This window comes from Numida meleagris, chromosome 3 (assembly GCF_002078875.1).
Source record: "Numida meleagris isolate 19003 breed g44 Domestic line chromosome 3, NumMel1.0, whole genome shotgun sequence".
Lineage (NCBI taxonomy): Eukaryota > Metazoa > Chordata > Aves > Galliformes > Numididae > Numida > Numida meleagris.
In genome coordinates this window covers 77,954,545-77,977,253 of record NC_034411.1, presented here as the reverse complement: position 1 = coordinate 77,977,253, position 22,709 = coordinate 77,954,545, and the positions used below count along the sequence as shown (strand labels likewise).

At 37.4% G+C, this 22,709-nt stretch overlaps 1 protein-coding gene across 2 annotated transcripts in view; it reads right to left on the bottom strand.

The window, feature by feature from the left end:
- ME1 (malic enzyme 1) overlaps positions 1 to 22,709 on the bottom strand; it is a 172,721-nt gene that overhangs the window by 51,427 nt on the left and 98,585 nt on the right. The window lies entirely within an intron of this gene.

The following is a 22,709-nucleotide window of genomic DNA, read 5'->3' as shown; positions in this document are numbered from 1 at the left end:
CCAAAAATTGGGTTTGTCATGAATTATGAAATAGGTTCCTTTCTTGGATCCTGGGTAAATACAGAAATATAATTAATAAAATCTGGGCAAATAAAAACTTATAAAGCAAGGACCAAAAGTGAAGAACTTACCTGTGGAAAGATGCATTTCAGAGAAAGCTATCAGCAATGGTATATAGCAATGCTCAGCAAATATCACAACCAAAGTAGTTACTGTATATAAGGACTGTACAGATAGAGGGAATATCAACTATGGATGGAGTAATCTTACCCTTGCATTCGGTATAGTACAACCAAAACTGTAATGCTTTGATCATTACACAAGTTTATACTTAAATAATTTAATATCAAAAACAATTAATTGAATCCAAAGGCCCCATTTAATGCAGAAGGTCAGACTAGCTTACAAAAATGTCATCTGCCTTTTAAAACTTGTAGTACATGTGGCTAGAAAAATGCCCAAATAACATACAAGAAATCTCACATTCATTTCCAAAAATTCAGTTGTGTATACATGCTCAGTACTCTATGGAATGATTGAAAGGACTTACAAAAGTTAAGTTTCAACTAGCTATCTGAGAAATGAAAAAAAGTCTAGAAAAAAATCTTGAAGAAAAGGGGAAGGCATTCAACACCAAAGATCAAAAAAACATGATGTGGTAAATAGCAGAGCTGTGTAACAAAAGTGAACAGTAGGTGGAGGTAGAAAAAGGAAAGCATGCAGAACCATGAAGTAACAAAAATATTTTGGTGTAGTAATGCAACGTGCAGCCAATGAAGAGATTTGAAAAAAAGAGGAAGTATGAATAACGTGCAGGAGAGGAAGATGAGTTTGGCAGTAGTATTTCGACTGCCTGGAAAGAAACCAGGTGTGTACCAGGAAGACCAGGAACTACTGTAATCCAAGACAGAGATTATGCAAGACTGAAGTGTTTTAAAATCTTTCCTAATAAAAGACAAGCACAGAAAAGAATCACGTTCAGAGAAAGACATCAGAGTCATCTCACACATGCTAGTGAAGATGCAGAGAACTTACTTCCCTTAGAGAAGATGAATATTTGTTTGGTTTTTTTTTATCATTAGTGTAGCGATCAGAAGGACTAACACGATGGAAACAGCGTTACAAAAGGTGGAAGGAAAATACAGTGCTCACCCAGATCGGAAGATTTGGGGCTCCCAGGAAAAGGCTCCCACCAAGGAGGGCTCTCCAGGGAGAGATCCTTCCTCAGGGCCAGTCAGCCCTTAAATGAGGCCTAAGAGGGGTGGAGCCTGGCTCCACCCCTTCTGGTTGCACAGGTGAATTGCCTTCACCTGTGCTCCCAGGGCTGACTGGCTCTTTCCTCCTGGTGCTCTATTAGTGGTTCAGGCCATGACTCAGCAGTTCCCATACAATTAGCAACAGTGCAATTTAATTTTCTGGCTAATTGAATTGCACTGGCTAGTGCAATGTAATTTTCAAGGGCAAAGCCAGCAAAGGAATTGCTGACTGAGCAGAAATTAAACAACACTGGAAATATGTAACTCTACCAGTGCACATCATACAGAAGATACCCCAAACCAAAAAAACATTGTATAAGCACACATATGTGGATGTTCCTGGGCATGGTGACCTGCCTTTCCTCAGAAAGCAGACCTTACCCTCCTTAGGCAGTTGCTTAAATCAGTGAGAATCGAGATTATAGCTTCCATACCATGCCTTAACATAAGAGATTCTCTAAAAAATAGAAGAACCTCATAATTTCCGGTCATGCCAGAAGGTTATTAATAAAGGTATTAATAAAATGCTTTTCTAACAAACTTTGCAAGTGAGACAGCAACATAAGTTAAAAAATATATGTTTCAGTTGATACATCTGTCATTAGAAAGCTGAAGTAGGTCAGTATCTTGTGGAAGATGACAGAAATTAATAGAAGTTCAGAAGAGTTCCATGGGCTCTACATAGTTGCCTCTAAGAAAAATTCTCTTCAATTTGTTATGGTTGGTCTAAAATCTGAGCTCTTCTCACTCTAATATGAAGCATTTTGCCGCTCCATTGGCATCCATGGTATTCTGAGCAATCCCACCACCATTACAAAACCAAGTTGCAGCACCTTGTTTGCCCTCTGCTTTCATCTGTGTTGGATGACTCTCCAGTTAGTATGGATCAGGAAATAACCACAGAGCTCACAGAAAAAAAAATTGGTAGAGCAATGACCATGGAAAATTAAAGATTTGCAATAAGTCTCTCAACTAAATAAAAGTTTTTACTGATGAGATCGAGTACTACATCTTTAAAGGCAAGGAAAAAAACCTAACACCAAAAAGAACTGGGAGAAGACTTTTTCAAAGTGCTTCAGTAATCAACTGTTCTGAAATTATTAGCCAGAATTCTGCAGAAACTCACATTTTTTTTTACTACCAATTATATTCATTTTTTTTCTACAACTTTAATACAACGGTTTATATGCATTGCAGTACTCTAAACTTTACACAAAATAAACTCTCAAAGACTAACAAAAACCCTTTTCATGGCTCTTCAATAGTACAAAAGTTGCGACCACCATTCATATTTAAATATTTAAGTCAAGTCTTCACATATTAACATCAAAATCATCCCTGATTGGATTTATACTTGGGAAAAGTTGGAGGAAAGTTTATAAACTTTGCCATGGAAGTGGAATACTAAAGCTCAATAGAATGGAATATTTAAAAGAGTAATCTATTTTCCAGAAGTCATCATAAAGAAATAATAGCCTCTCTTGCTTTCATTGCAGAAACAGGAGCGTTCTGAAATCCCTAGAGATAAAGTGAAAGTATGAGCATTGCATTTAGCACTGAAAAAATGGCAACACTTGCAGCTGACCTATACTGGACACATTACTGTAGCCTGTTCTAGTGGCTAGGGTTGTGTTTTATCATTGTGAATTTACCTTTCTGAAAAATTTCTTTGGAGCAGTTTCAAACTTTTCAGTCCAAACTGCCTCGCTGGTAAACTTATATTCAAGTATTTATTAACAATGACTGGAAAAAAGGTTAATTGGAGACTAAATTAAGGTCCCAGGAGTGCTCTAACTCCATTTTAACATATTGAACAGGTGGCTAGATATTTTAGATGGCTTCTCCCATTAGCCTCTTCAAATAGTCAAGATACAGGGGATTATATCAGCAATCTCGATCTCAAAAGAGTAATGCATAAAATTGCAGCTCTTATAATTGGAGAGTAGGTGAGAAAAGGAAGTTGTCGCACACTCCTCAGATCTGTTTATAACCCTCCAGTGGGCCAAACTCTATCCTTTTCACACTACCATTTAGGCCTTCGCCATGGAACCTCAGACATGAACCACTCTGGTACAGAGTGAACTAAGTATTGACACTTGAAGTGTTATTCTAGACCACAGAGGCATCACACCAATGAGATGCATTTTTTTCTCTATTTTTCCGAGCTGTTTAGAAGCTAATGACACATATAGACCAGAATCCTTGGATATGACTTTAGCACGTAGACTTTGGAGAATATACATGCATTTCCTTGTCACTTGTGTAATATGCATGACATTTTTAAAGGCCATCAAACCATTACGAGCTGGAATGACGGTGAGCTAAGAACACCTCACACGAACACCGTGTGACCCAGTAGCTTGTAAGCAAGTGAATCTGCACACCCTATTCCATCTGCAACAGTAACACTGGGTGACTCTCAAAATATGTACTTTTGCAGAAATACAGGGAGGAAGTAGAGGAAAGATGCTCCAATAATTTTTCTTCCAGTCATGAAGAAGTAAATACATGTATGCGTATTAACTTTCTGGGAAAAAGTATTTACATGGGAAAAAGTCTCATGAAGAAATGTGAGTTATAACAGAATAAACAGTGTTTCCAACTTACACAGTATCAGATTTCTAAATGCTTACTATAAACATTCATTGTTTAACATTCATCTGAGGTTACCCCCAAAATCCACCCCTCGCTCTCTGGTTGCAGCGCAATGGATTCATATTATCTGTAACATAATAACTATTGTCAGAATTAAGCTATCAGATGCTGCTCTTCCTGCATAGACTGGCAGGTACTATCAAAGAAGATCATCTGGACTCTCTTAATGAAAAATTACTTATTGATGTTTTTTAGTTTTACACAAGACATTCATTTATGTTTCTTTGTGGTTCCTAAGTCTCCAAATTCCATATCTTTCTGAGTTAAAGACTGATCAAAATCTCGATTAGCACTTCTATTTGCTGTTAGGATTTAGTAGATAAAAATATAAAAGAGAGTCAGAGTGATTACATCATGAGGTTTGCACATACTGGCAAGATCCCCTGTACATTAAAATTAAAAAAAAAAGGAAATAGCAAATGTCTCTTCTCACTGTCAATAAACAACACTGTTTCAGAACCACGTATCATATTGAATCATGTTCAAGCAGTTCAAAAGGTGATGGGACTACTGCTTCCAAAAAGCTACAAAAGAAGAGGCTAACTAAAGAATAAGATTGGCACAATAATTATTATGCTTTGAAATGGAGTATTTGCTTACAATTAAAATTTTCCATTCAAAAGGCGAAAAGGAAAGCTCATGTCCATCTTCTCTGTCAATAGAGTTTGTTTTCACAAACTTTTAATAATTAGCAAAAGATATTATATATATTAATGAAAAGTTTAAATTGCAAGATGTACTTTTCAAAAGCAGTGGGAAAGGTGCCATTTGACTCTACCCCATGAATGAAAGCACAACCACTAAAAAGGGAGACATACAAATAATCTGCACTCAATAATAGGTTACACCACTATTGAATATCCTCCTTCAGAGTTGCGAAGGAAAATCCTCCAGAATTTAGGAACATTTCCGCTTGCCAGAAACACAGCCGGTTCATTTTTGTTTTAATCTGCTCTCAGAGCTCCATCAGGCAACAATAAACTGAACTTCACTGAAAATCAGGATCAGATGGTGAACTGAGATTAGCGCTGTAAACTTCGCACAGTTTGACACTTGTAGCACAAGAAAGCCTCCCCTCATTCTGCATCTCTCCTTTACATGATTTAGGGAGCAAGATCACATATACTAAGACATTAGCTACTGTAATCAGCTTTTTTTTCATGAATTCATTCAGCTTCTCATCCAAATGCTCAGAAGACACTGGGATGGATTTTTGGTCAGGAAACGCATACCCATTACAGTGCTTCCCTCCCTCAACTTCCCTAAAGAAGGCCAGGAAAGATGTATAATAGCTGTAGCTGTCTGCAAAGCCACTTCCCTCGAGATGGGAATAATGAGCTTTTGGAAATGCTTAAGGACTACTAAATAAGAAAAGCATCTAGCAATGATCTGGTAAAACAGTTTTAATGCCATGAGATTCCACTCAATATCTCCAGTACTATTATTTTTAACTGGAAAACTAGGACAACAGCCAATTTTATACTTCTGGAACTATTATTGTTTTATAAATTTATACATATATATGCACACGTGTCTTTTAAAATGTCTACATTTTCTGGCATTCAGTATAGACAGCTAGGGCTTCACATCTTGACAAAATTCAGCTAAATAATCAAGTCTCCACCCATCTCCAAATATTAGAAGCATCCAAAATATTTTCAGTTTCTCTCCCTTCGTTTGAGATATTAAAAATAAAAAATGGGGTTTTGAAATTCATAAATAGTATATCATTTCTGAGATAAGAATTCAGAGTGAGAATAGACTGTCTTGAGGGATAAGCTTCCTGGAAGAGCAGTCTGAGAGGGCGGAGAGAGCTCTGAAAATAGTTACACCACTGAAACACAGTAGTGAAGACAACTCAGATTGTGCACTCAAAGCCAGTGTCCAATGGCTAGCAGAAATGAGCTACTGCAGAACGTAAAGTCTAACAGCCACCACACAGAGAATCCCTACCAATAACAACTCTGGAAGTCCATTTGTCAACTTCCAGATGTTTCTTATTTTGCATCCACAGAAGCTATAAGCATCATGAAAACTAACGTGCATTTGGTAAGTGTGCTCAGAGTTAGGCTCATAAGTGTAGCACTTTGCAGCTAAACAAAGTTTGGCTTAGGTTTCCAGCAAAAAATCTAGAATTCTGAAATCATGTGCATTAATGCCATGACCAAAGGCAACTTCTTTCCAAGAGGAAGGGTGACACTGTGACTTTCACTGTAGTATGACAAAATTACCTTATCAGCTCTCAGCTTTTGTCTCTCATCTAAGAAAAACTCTACTGTCCATTTTTGTAGATTCAAAGTACTTTAAAGAACTTCTTAATAGATTAAAATATTTTTGAGATGCTAGACTCTCATATTTTTCCTGAGATTCTTGCAATCCTTGCCCAAATTTGAACATCAATCCAGCAAGCTTCGCTGTGGGGGAGTCTTAACTTTACACTGGGAGGCAGACAACTGATTCTGCTAAAGATACAAGCTATACCTTATCCAGAACTATCTGGATCATGCTTGATGTCTGAAAAACCTGCACTCAGTAGAGCACAATTTTTCAAACTGCAATATTATAAACCAACTATAGAATTCACATTTACATTAACACTGAGAACAACTCCTTGCCGTATTGCACCATACAAATTGAAGAGTACTTCTCCCAACAAAGACAATGATCATATAATGCATTCCTGTTTGGGCCAAGTTAACAGGTAGGAAGGGGAAAAAACACATTATTACAGAAGTAAGCCTTCACAGAATCTAATGTTTAACTGGATCTCTTTAAATCCAACGTTAGCTCTGCATGCCATCACTTGACTAGAGCAAACATAACTGGGAGGGATCAAGCAAGCTGTGAAAAAGGGATCTCCAACTCAGATATGAAGACAAGATGGCTAATACATTGAACAAGTGAGATCTTTCACTGGAAGAGAATACATGTATAATAGCAAAACAAGGCACACGGAGCAAACCTCACTTTCTCAGATATATTCACATCTATTTAGAACATACTTCACTGATAGTGACCAGACGCTTTTGACCATAATTTCATGTTCAAGTAATATTATAAATCAACTACAAAAATGCTCCTCATGTTCTCCCCTTATATTTTTGTTTAGTAACAGAGTATGTGAATACAAACAGTTTTAACATAAGTAGGACAGATTTGGAATTGTACCAGCAAAATTAATAGCAGTGTAGGAACCATCCCTGGGGACAGTTTGATACGTGGCAAAAGCCCTAAATCAGTATTCACCACACAATCTTTTTTTGGATATTTTGCAGTGTTTAAATCATAAACAGATGTTTGTGGCAAGAAACTCTGTCTCCCCTTTCTTACATACAATGTATTAATCACTCTAAAATGAGACTATTAAGATAATATCTTGCTGAGTCTTTATTACTTAGCAAGGTTACTAAATTCTTCACTTAAATCCCCTTTCAGACAAAGTTAAGAAGCAAAATTTGAGATGATTCAATGATCTATGAAAACAGTTAAAAAAATTTCTAAATATTTGTACTCCAGGAGTTCACAAAGGAACTGATGCCCCACTGTGTTTCATGGTAGCAGAAAACAGAGAACCTCTGCTTTCAAGGGAAAAGGATCCAAGGAAATGATACTAGCCAGTGTCCTTCCTGAGGCTGGAATATACAAGTTAGTCTGAGAAAGAGTTAATATAATTTACTTACATTATGACGTTATGACAGACAGGGAGATTATAAACTGGAAGGAAATCAACTTCTTATACTGGAAGATAGTGGTGGATAGGGGGAATGGTTTCAAACTAAAGGAAGGGAGCTTTAGATTAGATGTCAGGGAATTTTTTTCACAGAGAAGGTGGCTAGGAACAAGTTGCCCAGAGAGGTTGTGAATGCCCCATCCTGGGAGGTGTTCAAGGTCAGACTGGATGGGGCCCTGGGCAGCTTGATCTAGTACATGATATAAAGGTTGGCAACCCCACCTGCAGCAGGGGGGTTGGAACTTGATGATCTTCGAGATCCCTTCCAACCCAAGTCATTCTATGATTTTGTGACATTCCTTTCTTATTTTTAGTGGGAACAGTGATAGAAAGGAAGTAGTAAATAAGCCAAATAGAGCTAGCTGTTGCTCATCATTTGTTTATCCCTAAAACAGAGACTTTTTTTAGGCTTTATAGTAAACGAGAGATGTCAAAAAACTTGAATGGCATAAATATATGCCATATAAATGGTATATATACCATATAAAAGTTGAATTTCTGCATTAAAAATTGCAATTAAAAAGGTGTGTCTTTGGCTGTAAAGTGACGAATCATGCCATCAGCTGGAGGAGCAGCACTGGCACCACGAGGACGTTACTAGATCTGATAGGTAGAGAGAACTTTGGTGTCAGAGAGACAAAAAGTGCCAGATGAAAGTTACATTTACATGAAAATAGAAGGGGACATGCTCAGAAATGTCAGTCAAAAAAGCTTTCCAGTAGTAGCAGGACTGATGGAAGAAATGGAGGGGCAGCTACATTGTACTTCAGTCATACGTACTGAAGCAGGCCCTGGATACCTGCTGAGATCCTAGGTTGGTCAAAGTGAAATGGATCATGACTCAAAAGGAGGGCTGTCATCACAAACTCTCTTTAATATAGTGACAGAGCTGTAGCCTGCAGCCCTGGACTCTGAACTTCAATTGCCAGGCTTCCTTAGTATCACTGGAAATCCACAGGCCCTTTAGGCACTTGCTTCTCCCTTGTGAAACAGGGATAGCAACATTTTTGTCTTGCTGGATTTGAGAGAATGAAATTGCAAGAAGCTTGAAATATAGCGTGGAACAGAAGCAACCATATAAAAAGGAAAACAACAGGCACTGAAAACAAAACTTTGAAGTTTATGGAGATGAGAGTTGTACCCCTAAGACATAATGGAGGAGCAAGAGACATCAAATGACAGAGCCATAATGCAGAAAGGATAATGTCAGAGGTGCAAAAAAGTAAATTAAATAAGTAATAAAAAGAAAAAGAAAATAACAGATCAAAAAAAAGTCTTAAAATTCATGGTAGTATGTGATCATAAAGCGTACTCCCTGAGCCTTAATTACTGCTGGAAACCCAGGTCTGGGAAGGGTGGGATCCACGCTGTGCTCTGACAGAGTCAGCCAAGGAGCCAAGGCTGCAGGACCCACCATAAAGCACACTGGTGCAATGGTTTTAGAAATAGCAGGGGAGAGACTGCAGAAGTTATGGAGATCACGAAGCAAAGGAATTAAATAACAAATTTGATACATCTGGAAAAGCAGACTGAATCGTGAATCAAAATCCAGAAGCATATGGAAGAGGGAACAGCCACGACATAGAAGGATTAGTGATAATTTTATGTAAGAACAGCAATGGGTAAAAACACAGGTATGAATAGGATTAAATTAATCTCTTCATAGATAAGAGAGCAGTAAAGGAAAAAGAAGAGTTGGAACTTACAAAAGTCCACAGGGGAGAAAAGGCAACAAGATGAGCTACTACAAGTAGAAGGCAGCTGTAGGAGGTAAGCAAAAACAGAAATACATATGGTAAAAAATATGGAATGAGTGAGTCAATGAAAAGTTACAGGCTTCTTACAAGGAAACAAGTGTTTCAGTACACAAAGGTCTCATTTCTGCAGTGACATAAAACTTGGGCACTGCTCAGCCTGCTAGCACATAATCTTGTGCTCGTGAGCTGTAGATGCTGCATAGAGAGCATGATTTTTCTCTTTCTCCTGGACTGGTGAGGTAGGATCCTGCTGTGTTAAGCAAAGAACGTCCAAGCCATATCACAAGCCTCCTGGGCACACTGCTGGCTCATGCTCAGCAGAGCATCATCCAGCACCCCCAAATCTGTTTCTTACACACAGTCTTCCAGCCACTCTGCCCCAAGTCTGTAGCATTGCCTAGGATTGTTGTGGCCAAAGTGCAGGACCCGGCACTTGGTCTTGTTTAACTTCATTCCACTGGCCTCAGTCCAGCGATCCAGCCTGTCCAGACCCCTCTGTAGGGCCTTGCTACCCCCAGGCAGATCGACACTTCCTGCCAAGTTGGTGTCGTCTGCAAACCTACTGAGGGTGCTCTCAATGTCCTCATCCAGGACATCAATAAAGATATCAAAGAGGACATGCCCCGGCACCGGCTCTGGGGAGCACCACTTGTGACCAGTGCCAGCTGGATTTAACTCCATTCACCACCACTCTCTGGGCCCAGCCATCCAGCCAGTTCTTTACCCAGCTAAGAGTGTACCAGTCCAAGCCATGGGCTGCCAGCTTCTCCAGGAGGATACTATGGAAGACACTGAAACTACATTAAAGCACCTATAGGAAAGTAATAGTTCCAGTGAAACATATACCAAGGCACAGCACATTACCTAAAACCCCTACCTCAAGAGCTGTCTTGCTCTTTATCGCCAAAAAAGTCACTTAGACTTTCTCTTCTTTTTCAGTTGGTGTAAGATTTCTAACAAAGAAAGAAGGCAATATGACAGAAGATGAGATAACATTCAAAAACCTTTATATAGTACAGTGTCACAGTAGTTGCTGAAGCTGAAACCAAGGCAGTGGTTTTCTTTGGAGCCAAGACCATGTTTTTCTGACAAGAATCTATTTTGTCCTGTGTTCTGTGAAGTGGTTATTTGACATTGCCTCTGCTCATTAAGCTAAACCTGCTGCCAACAAGCGTCAACTGAGAAAACACTACAGCTCCAGTAACCTTTCCAGCTGCCTGAGTGCATATTAACTCCTTGTTCTCAGCAATCTGACCCCCTTCTTCCAAATACAGGGTTGAAAAACCTGTTTAAACACCAAATTATAAAACAAAAGTTTGTTGTGCAAATACTTGAGTCCTATGAAACAGAGGCATTTTCTTGTCTTCAATCCTCAAGTTTTCCCCCTAGCATGCTCTTACACCAGTAGCAGCAATTGTAAACTTCACTATTTGGATATTTTGTAGTACAATAAATGGTCAGAGAGTTAGAATAAGCAGTACAACACTTTCCAGCAATAATGAATAATTGCAGAAGATGCCTTCAGTTCAATGAGAGAGTACTGGGATCAAAACTAAAGAAAGCATGACCAGATGTTTTTGTTATCAAGTGAGTGTAATGGGAATATTTTGGAATATGATTTCAGGACATGGTATGACAATTTCTTTCTTGTGGAAAAAAAGATATCTTGGGATTCTCCATAGAAATTGAAAAAGGGGCTTCAAAAAGGAAACACAAGTAAACTCAAACTGATTTTAAGCAAACCACTTTTGTATATGCTGTAATATTGCTATTGTTCATTTTCAAAATTCAGTGTATCTATCACTCTAACATTCAATAGGTTTCTTGTAAATAAAATAAGTAAGCAATACCACTACAGATTTTATGTCGATCAAATCTATTTTTAAAATTTCCTGTTTTCTTAATGTTTGTGTTTAATGCTATGGAAAAAAGGGTTAAATGCTATTTGTGATACTTAACTAAACACGAGAATTGCATTCAGATATAAAAAAATTAGCCCCAGTTGTCTGAATCATAATCCCAAATAATGCTCTGCTCACTGCATTCATGTTTGTATTCTATGAATAATCCAGTCTTTGCTTCTTAATTTGCCATCACATTTGTGTTAAAGGCAAGCTTTATTTCAAAAACATACATCACACGCTCCTAATGAACTAGCAATAACAGCTCACCACCCCCAGTCTCAGTTTTCATTCATGTACCAAAGCATACTTGCCTATACAGCTAAAAGAAGGCATGTGGGCTGGAAAAAAAGTGGTGCTAGTTCTTGTGTCCAGAGACCAGCAAACAGGAGCCATCTGCTCAGACAGTATCAGCTAGGGCAGTCAAACAGCACAGCTGCATGTTGATTAATTCAGGTGAGAACTTGTTAAAAATGCACTGTGGATGCTGTATGCTAGGATTCCCTCTTTAATTTTGTTTTGGATTTTTTGCAAAAAATTTAAATGCAGTAGTGCTTGAAGGTAGTACTGTTACTATAAGAAGGGACTTGGCAACAGAAACTGATGTGGAGATCGCATCCTTTATTCCTCATGAGTACCGTTTCAAAACAGCCATCTCACAACCATCAGCCCATGCTGGCATTTTAGCTGAGAGCAACATAAGAGCAGCTGGTTCCCATTCTGAAATGTGAATTGGAAAATATACCAAACCAGCTGCACTCAGTTCTCTTATCCTGAAAATGCTGTTCTTTAAAAATACTTTCCATATATAACTTACAGCTTCTGTACTTTCTGGCAAAGAAGAGAAAACAAACCCTAACACTGTGCAGTCTGGCTTAAGTTGAAAAATCTTTTTTGTTTAAACAAATTTGAATCATTAACAGATTTAATGGAGCACTTCTTTGTAGATGCTATGACATTCTTAAATCAGCTTGTATAAATGTGAAGGATCAACGATTTAATTAGCTTTTGTGCCTCTCCCTCCCCAGTATAAATTCAGTGGAATGACTACAGTCAAACAGCTGAAGAAATGTAGTTTTGCAGAAGTCAAAATATGCTCAGATCGTAATCAATTTTTCAGCAGAAAAGATTAATCAAAGTCTTCTTAATAAAAATTCAATATTGTAAAAAGATCTCTAAAGGTCTGGTTCATTACTTCCAACCACAAAAAGGACTTTGTAAGTTTTTAGATTCCTCTGTGGCTGACAAAGGCAAAAACTCTAACAAGACAGACTTTGTATTCTCAGACTTTGTATTCTGAGCCTAATTAAGGAAGCTTAAAAAAATCTAATAATTTTACTGTTGCAGGATGGAAATATAAGTAAGTGGACTTAATTATTGCTAAATTTGAAGATTTTCATAGTTTTTTAAAACGTGAGATAAGAGATTACTGTGAGCATTGCAGCGATTCAGAGATACGCACCACAAGTGCTTCCTGTTCTTAAGCGTAGAACTATAAACTCAGATGACACCTAGGAAACATATAAGCTGCTTAAAAATGGTTTTAACTTGTACAGAATCTGATTTCATGTATCAGCTAATTGCTTATTAAAAGAAAAATATTTCTCCTGCATTTTTCAAATTTTCAGACTCTTCTTAATAACTGTCATTACAACCCTTCAAGTTATATAATAGACAGAAGTAGGCTTACTGCTATTCATATGACTTTAAAATGCAAAATAACTCCTGGGTGTGTTTTCTAGATCAGAGTTCTATCCTGAGCAAGAGCAGTGATGCCAAATATCTGTTACATTGAGATATTTAAAGTAAAAGGAAACAAACACATACACAAAAAGTAATTAACTTTGAACAATATGGATTAATTAGAAGAAAATTACAAAGCAGTGTTAAAAAATAATGTATAGCATCATTTAACATGACATTCACAAAAAGCACTTCTTCCAGAAAGAAGACTTAGCTTTTTCTAGTACATACTACTGGTATATTTATGTTTAACTCCATTATTATTAAAATCTGCATAGTTCCTTTTTAGCAAACCCTGCCAGCAATCTCTTTCCAGTAGACATTTAGGTTTGCTACAAACCAGCAACTGATTAACTTTGATATTAAAATCCACTAAATTCTGAAATAAAATTAGCCAATTAAGTGATATGTCTCTCACAGTTTCCAAAGTATAACGTTTGAAACAGATAACTTTCTGGTTTTGTACTAAGATAAATCCCATTTTTAGTGGGAGAAGTATCAAAGTAATGCTGTGCTGAAGATAAAACTGTAAAGAATTTCCTTCTGCAAGAGCCAATGCAGGGATAGCAGAAGAAATTCTTCCTCTTTATAATTCAAACCTTAGCAAAATCTAAAGGAGTAAGGGATTAGGAGAAAAATATCTCTGAAACACTAAAACTCCTGTCTGACTTTCAAAATGTGTTTCTTTTTCCTTTCATATGCACCCCCATTTTTAGATAAGATAACCCACCAGTTAACTATTATCTGCCTCTGAGGATACAGTCAGCAACCTTCCAATGTCAGTAATCCAGTTATTCATTTAAACTCACAGTAAAATTACAAAGTACTTTTGTAATTTGGTAATTAGATGCATGAGCTAAACATATTCCATCATGTATTTGGGGTTTGCTAGCACTGGCACAACCGTGGGTGTCAACAAAATGTCAGCTAACTTCACTTACATATGGTAGTACGTCTGAAGTGTCATATTTCATTTTTCAGCCATTTCCAGGCTAATATTTTTTACAGTGGCGTATAAACACTAGTGATTGCTAATGCAGAAGGAAGATGTGCATCTGGAATTTCAAAAAAGTGTCAAGAATATAGCAGATATCAAATACTGTCTCCTTACATATAGCTTAAATAAAAAAGAATATGAGTCAGTAAAGTTAGTAAATTGTCCTATCTTGCCATTCAAAGCAGCAGTCTTTAGCTGCTTTCAATTAAGCGAACTCTCAGTATGCCTTGTTGGCAGCAGAGAGGTATAGAGAGACTGCAGAATTAGAGAGAAGTAGCTCTCAGGATTCAAAACAATGGCAAAATCTGCATGAAATCTCTAATTTTATTAAAACTATATCCAAATTAGATGTTTGCTAGGGATAGCTGTATAGATGGAAGGCTAGTTCAGAGAATATTTAGGGTTCTCCTTAACTTGCCAATAGTCTATCTATGCAACAGTAGAAAGGTCACTCAGGGATGGTATTTGAAAGCCTTCAAGCACATAAAGGTAGATGCTGGGGTTTGATATAGATATTTAAACACAGGAACCTAATGCCCTCTGAGGTATCCATTGGGTATCCATGGCACCTGCACAGAGATGGCAGTTGGGACTCAGTGTGTGTGACAACTAAAGAACCTAGGTCAGCAGCTGGAAGCCAGAGAGGGTACAACACAGTACCCCTACGTTTAGACAACTGGATTGTGCCCAGGAAGACATCTCATTTAAATTCAGTTATCTAATGCCTCACTTCCCACCTATGAAAAGGAAAAAAGCATTAATCTGCAACTACTTTAAGTGCAGCATGACTGTAAGAAGGCTTACACACCACTACAAAGTGTCTAGGCAGATTGAGTGGAGGATGTTTTAATTAACACTGGATATGCTTGTAAGACTGAAAAAAGAACGAAGTCAATAAGTAGGATGTTCCTGACATAGAAGAGACTTCATTTAAGGTACTCTATATTACTTTTAAAAGGAACTGATGCAGATAAAGCACACAATTCCACAGCTCAGCTCTGACATGTATTCTGATCCCAGTTCCAAATCCCTGGCAGACAGTTCTTATCACGGAGTTTGCGTAGCTAAAAGTCTAATTTCGCAGTAATCTCAGGATAAGGTTAAATGCTTCCATTTCAAAAGTCAGCATTTAAATCCAGACTTCAGTACTAAATGAAAGTTGTCCTAATTTTCAGAAGTGCCATGTCTCCACTCTTTGGTCAGTTATATTGCTTTGTAAAGACATATGGATTATGGGTGTATACTGTAGGATGGAAGGGGATCTGAAGTTTCCATTATAATTTTCTGGGAAGACTGTCCAAAAAATCATTTGTGAGGCCTTGGTCCTAGCAAGTGCTTTGCCTCACAACAATATCAAGGAGAATACATCATTACATTTTGTGAATACACCAGAATACTGTAATCTGTGAGTTCAGTTGTTTGTCTAAGGCTTAAAAAATAACAACATATTGATATCAAAATATTTAGAGTGTTAAAACATCTTTTCTTTCCTCCCTCCCCACTGCATTCTGTTAGGATCACTGCTGGTGTGCGCTATGGATTTTGCAAGAAGTTCATGATTATATTCATTTCATCTTTACGGATGCAGGTTTACTTGGCAAATCAGCACAGGAGCAGAGAAGGTTTTACGGACTCAAATTGGAACAAACTAAGCAAAGCACTCTTTCTGGCAGAGCCCATCTTGGCCTGTTATTTTGACAGTTGCAGGTGATAATGGATCATTTTAGACTATCTGAATACAATTTGCATTTCTATTTTCTCACATGTTCAAAATGGAGGACAGAAAACAGATAATATCCCATTTTTTATAAAAACTGTACTTGCAAAATTATGCTTATGGATTTACAGATTTCCAGAATCCAACTCTCCCTGTTATCCCTGTGATACTTAAATCTGCTTGTTACTGTCACATAGTAACTTTGAAATTTGTACTCAAGCAGGAGATCAGCAAGTTATTACTACTACTATTTGTTTCACATCCTTGACCTTGATTAGCTTTATTTTACCAGCAAATCTCATGCATGTTAAAATATTATTCACAAATTATTCAAATAAATCAACACTCATTCCATTTGCTATGCAGTTGCACAAGTTAACTTCTATTGAGAATTCTGCCCACCACTTTCTGCAGCTAAAAAAGAGGAAGGAAAGAAACTGAGATTACCCAGGCCTTTTCCACTTCAAAAATCCCTTCTTGAAATAAGCTGGAGAAGAAAAGCCTGAGAACAGTGTGTTCTTCACTGGTTGGGTTTTGACTAACTGCAGAGAGTCTGGGACATAGCTGTGCACTATTAGAACAAGAATATATCCCATTCCAATCTCAAAAATCAGTTTGAGTACAAGAAGCATATTAAAAATACTAAAAATACTCCCAGCTCTCTCTATTTAGTCTCACAAAAACAAAACAATTGCCTTCTTCCTCGGTACTGTTTGACAATCTTACAACTTCGTGGTTTCTTTCATGAACGAATGAGGTTTTATATCTTCAAGACTCCTCTACCAATCTTTGCTAAGTATTTCTCCATGGTCTTGCATTACAAACAGTAATAGCACTCTTTCTACAAATAAACTTGATGTGAGTAGAGTCTGTCTATCCTGCTATGATTTCACTTCACTGACAGATTCACTTTTCCTTATGCCAATTATTGTGCCTGAAAAACCTGTAAAGCGTACATTTGTGTCATTTCCAGCAATCAGATATAATTTATCCTGCAGCAATGAATCACAAAATGCATATGTAGAAGTCTTTAAGGCTGTCAGAAGTTACCAGTCACAAAATCCTGAAAAGATTCATGCTATAGGCACAGCTGCCAATCCAAGTCTACTCCTTGTGCTCTGCCTGTTCTGCAAAACGAGTAAAGCGAGGTCCTAGGAAAAGCCTGGAAGAAGGCAGTGACATGAAAGAAGGAATAGCACACATGTAACAAATAGCACTGGTATAAGATTTAGATTCCCTTTCTTTTAAAAACTGGATTTTAGAACTGGAATACTGTTTGTTAACAGAGTTGCTAACAGATCTATCTGTATATGCCCCTGTATGTTGCAGGGGAGTTGGACTAGATGACCTTTAAAGGTCCCTTCCAACTCAAACAATTCTATGATTCTATGATTTTTACTTTAATTTCAGTTGATTACTGGACAGCAAGAAGCATTACAGGAGATCCAGAAAGACTGTATAATTGTGTTGCAGGAGATTCAGATTAACTCTACGTATGAAATGAGAAACCTAATGTGACTTCACTTTCATTTGTATTTTTCCATGAAGTGAACCTTGAGAAAACAAAATGGCTGCTGAGGCCTTTCCAGCCTTGCAGTAGTGCAGCGCATTCCACTTCTCCATCTTATTGGAAGCACTCCCAGCAGCATTCACTGCTGCTGCTGTTTTAACTGTCACCTAAATCCAGACTATGGAATATTTATGTTTATTTATTACTGCCCTGGCACGCTGTCAGTATTTCTCAAGAGCATGCAAGAGAAAGGAAATGATGAATCAGAACAGTTTAAATCACTGTGAAAGCTCATTGTGGTTTCAGATGACAAAGTAAAGGCACTTCTCTTGCCAAGGACATTGATGGAATAGGACCCAAATGGGAGCTTCTGCGCAGAATATTGGTATTTGGGAAATGATGAGTGCTTTTGCTGTGATAAGAAACATGGATTTATTTTTAGCAGATGAGTTGTTATTGACTATTTATACAACAGAACCATACAACAGGCTTCAACAAACTGAAATCCATTGTGATAAGCTGTAAAAGTGACAGGACCCATGCAATAGAAACAAAAGTTATTGAGACGGATGGACAGAAAACATGGTGATGAAAGTAAGATATAGACATTTTCTTAGTTATCTAGGGCAGTAATCAATCCAGCAACACATGCAATCTGATTTCAGCTTCTAGTTAATGACAGCACAAATGAGTTTTAAAGAAAAATGTGAAGGTAGATAAGCTAGAATTGTGAATCAAAGATTTCAGCACTTCTAAGTCCAGAAAGAAGAGAGAGGAGAAAATTTCGTCGTTTATATTGAGATTAAAGAAAGTAGGACACGAATATCAGATACAGTGTGTGGTAAAAGCGTAAATGGTTTTAAACTGAGATTGTAAAAAAAGGAAGCGGAATTCAGAATTCTTGCTGCAGAACGTCAGATTGGGTTGGTTTAGTTCTGGAGTGTCAGACAACTACTACCCAGCCAACCAGTCTGGAGAACTGCACCACCAAATGAACTAGCATAAAGGGAAGGGAAGAGGGCTACAAGGCACCAAATAACAAGCCCCACTGAAGGACAAAATCTGTAAACAAAAATATCTTCACCAAGTCTGCCATAGGAGGGAGTTGTTGCAGCAGTATTTGTTTCTGCACTCCTTCTAACAGTCACTTTAACTTGAACAACACAGGAACATAGAGGTACAATGCAAGGTTTAGTCTTGCAGCACCACAATGCACAAGAGGATAGAGGCGCCAATGTCCTTGTACTAACAATCTGTGCATGAATACACTGTAAGAAGCAATCTGTGGTCCAACAAATTCCATAATGATGCACAGCTATAATCACCTTTTGTGATGATTTCTTGCCTGAAAGTTATGTCCATTTTGTATTAATAATTTACAAATTTAATTATATTCCAACGTAATCTACTAAATAAAAACATCTGTTAAATTAAGACGGCTGCTTCAACAGTAATGTCTCCTATTTTATTATGCTGGCTTATGATATCAGGGAAGGATGTTGGTGGTATGGCAGTAGAGGTTGAACCTTGTTGCCAATATTCTGGTACGTTTTGTTGCTGTGTGACAGATGGCAGCAGAGGGGCAGTCTGACCACATGGCATCTGACATGGAAGTGTAGATGAAGCAAAGGTCTGTCATTGAATTCCTCTGTGTGGAAAAAATTTGCATCCATTGATATTTGCTGTTGCTTGCAGAACATTTATGGAGACCAAACAGTGGATGTGAGCATAGTGAGTTGGTAGGTGATGCATTTCAGAAGTGGAAAGAGCCACTGAAAAGATGTTTCAGATGGCCATGAAGATTTTGATGAGCGCATCATGCAGGCTCTTGTTCATTTCTGGCAAAAATGCACAGCTACTGATGGTGACTATATTGAAAAACAGTGTTTTGTAGCGGGGAATTTGCTCTATCAGTGTTATTGTGCTTTTTGATCTGTTGCAGTTTCCATGGATATAAACAGGAGGCATTACTTTTGGAGTGACCTAAGTAATTGTGTAATTTTCTTTTTATGATTGATAACTCTTACGGTTGTTCTCAAAGTCAGATAAGCCTTACTTACCATAAAGCAATGTTTTAAAGTAACACATGATGTGAAATGAAGCACTGTTACCATCTGTGAATAATGTAATCAGGCAAATGAGTAATAATGACTACATCATGTTTACTTAGGACAGAACATACTGAATTACAATTGTCAGCAGCTTGGTTTGTACACGACAAGCTTAAGAAAAGCACAGAATGTAAAAGGAGTGGGGAAGGATTTAATTAAAATATGATTACAGAATGGAACATAAATGATACATGATATTATTTTTCAGAGGTTCACAACTATTGCACCTTGAACTGAAACAGAAAAGTGCATGAATACAAAAGACATCATGCCTACAAAAGACAATTTCAGTGACATAGGGCTGCTTTTCCACATCATAAATCCACAAATTTTAGCTTATAACTGAAAAAGGGTTCTGTGCAACTCTTTGGGACTGCAGTATAACCTTCCAGAATTACACGAGATTACTTTTCATTTTCTAAAAGTTTCCTTTCTGTTCACAGACCACAGGTACAAGTCAGCCTTGTCCCTCTGAGCTGCACATACTTCCTTCACCAGTGCACAGTGACTTTCATTGGGCATGATTTGCAGCAAAAAGCAAGCTGGTAGCATGCTATTCTTCCCTACTCTGGTCTCTTTCAGAGGAGTTCAAGCTGGAGTTATCTTTATCAGATCTGTTAAAAGTGTCCTTCAGAAAAAGGAAAAAATCCACTTTTTCCATCAGACAAGTAAAGTCCCTGTTAACAAAAAGGTGTTTTTCTCTTCTCCCCTCATTTCTTGTTCTATCTCTAGTCTACATATTTTCCCCTCAAGTGTTTCCAAAATCCCTTCACTGCTGTAGATGAATACATCATTGCAGGCAAGTAGGAAAGAAATTGAAACTGGAATAAAAAGTTATTTCTTCTGGTTTTATAAGAAGTCTTGGTGGATGATCCCAGCTACCAGAGCCCTGTTTAGCAATCCTTCCTCTCAGAGTTTCCTCTGTAAACACAGATATTTAAGAACAACTTGTCATTTGAAAAAAAAATTGCTACTGTATAAAATGTTTTATCACCCATTTCTCCATAGGGTAGAACATAAACATTTATGAATAGGTTTTACTGTTTGATTTATACTACTCAGTGCTGAAGATGTCTTTGTTTTTTCCTATGTTATAAAACATTCCTTCCATTTAGTATATCCTTATACCCTTAAATTACTGTGCCAACACAAAAGGAAGAAAAACTTGGTAATGTCCACAGAAATTACGGCACCTGTCTGCAGCAAAGGCAGCTGCTGGCAATAGTAATAAATAAATAGACAGATACTGACATAGGTAAATAAATAAAAGCTGTTCACTGAATTTACGCCAGAAGAAATCCAGATACTTTCCATATGCTTTTGCCTTCTCACATGTGGGAGAAATCACATTGTACTAGTTTCATTCTGCTATGATAACACAGTGGATACTTTAACAAAATCTTGTATTAGTGGATGTTTTAAGTCTTTCTCTGTATGCTTTTTTTTTTTTTTTTTTTTTTAATAAAGACTCATTCAAAAATGATTTTGATTTGCAAGAAGAGTTTTTGGGGGTGAATAGCAGTGAAGGCTGAGAATGGGAAAATATTACAGTTGATGAAGTTATACCTTCATATGATAAGCTTTTTTATAAAGCACTTTATTATGTACCATAACATTTACTCTATAAAAGTAGCATTCCAACAGGATACACTATAAATGATGCTGCACCAGCTTATAACAATCTAGATTTTCAAAATTTAACAATCAGTCAATATGATGCACCTGACTAGGAAGATTTTCTTGGAAGCCAATGAGAAGCCTATATAAAGTGTACTGTCCTGTACAGCTGCCTACTTCCACATGTTCCCAGCAGAGCTGCTAAAACCTCACCCCAACTTCTACTAGAGATGTCTTCTTTGGAGAACGATGAGAGTAAGAAACATCTAAAAAAAAGTCTTTAATATAGTTTTCCATCTTTCAGTCTTTGCTCCTTAAAAGATTTGTCATCACCTTTAAAGTTTGCCTTCAAATTCAGATTAATAAGAAGTCATGAGAGCCTTGTGCTTCATGGCTATGTATACCTTGGAGATGAATACTCCATAGTACTGAAAACATGACAATAGATTTCCCCAGATCTTCTCCCATTCTTTGAATCGATCAGGCAATATCAAATAAGAAAATCTCTTTTGGAGTACTGTGGCAATTACTGCCAATAAATATGGCTAACCTAAAATGTAACAGGCCAAACATGAATCTAAGACTTCAAAGCAAATAATCCTCTGTGAAACATCCTGTAGAAGGCTAACAGAAGTGAAAAGAGAATAAATGTAAGAGAAACTTTCACCAGGAGAGGATGAGCGAAGTATACAATTAACTAAATCACTGCAATGGCAGCGAGAGAAAATAATGCACGGTAAAGCAAATCACAGCCTGTACCTTAAATAGTCTGACCCATGACATTAGAACCAACTGCAAGCCCTAGGTCTGCCCGTAACAAGCTGAATACACGTTTTAATTTAAAGTATATTAAATTATTGAAAAAATGGAATAGACTTTGTCTTAGCTACATCACTTCTCCCTTCATCTTAGCAAATGAGTATCATAATTGGATGTCATACTAAAGCCAAAACAACTGACAACCTTTGAATTTTAAGTGCTCCACTTCAAACATGAAATAAAGAATACCGTTGTAGACCACGACAGATTTAGCTGAAAACAAAGTAATCTTTCAGAAGGTCAAGCTAACATAAATTGCTAAAAATTACTCAAAATTATAGTTTTAAAGATTTTTGAGTAAAAAGAACAAAAGAACAAATCAACCAGACCATCAAACATTACTGAAATAGTATTTTGCTTGACCTTGATGATTTCCTTCAGTATATGATCAAAATGATTTAAAATTAGCTATGGTTCATTTTAAAGAATGGATGAGTCAGGGAATGCATTAAATCAGAAATTTGCAAAACTTGGTCCATAGAGCAATTTCTAATGTTCCAAATCTTCTATTATGGAGGTAGAAATGCACCAATTTTATCTGAAAGAGAATACCCAAAAGAGGAGCAAACGCATTACAGGGCAGAGCCAAACTAGCAACTGTAGGAAGATTAAGAACGAGGGACTGTCAGCCAAGTGGGGGTGATGGGTAAAAGTATAGTAATATGTAGAGGAACTTGTGCTTCGAGTATGGGAATTAAGACTACTCTCTTGCCCAAGTTTCTTTTACACAGGATCCAGGGCAGGAAGAACAAAGTTTGTGCACATCCAGGTGAGGTCACAACATGGAGTAGAAACATGTATGTGACACAAGTTGAGATTGAGGAGCTGGAAAGTATTTCCTGGTCCCACAGCTCAGTCCTGGCTTTACAGTTTGCTGCAGATGTAGGGAGCATGTT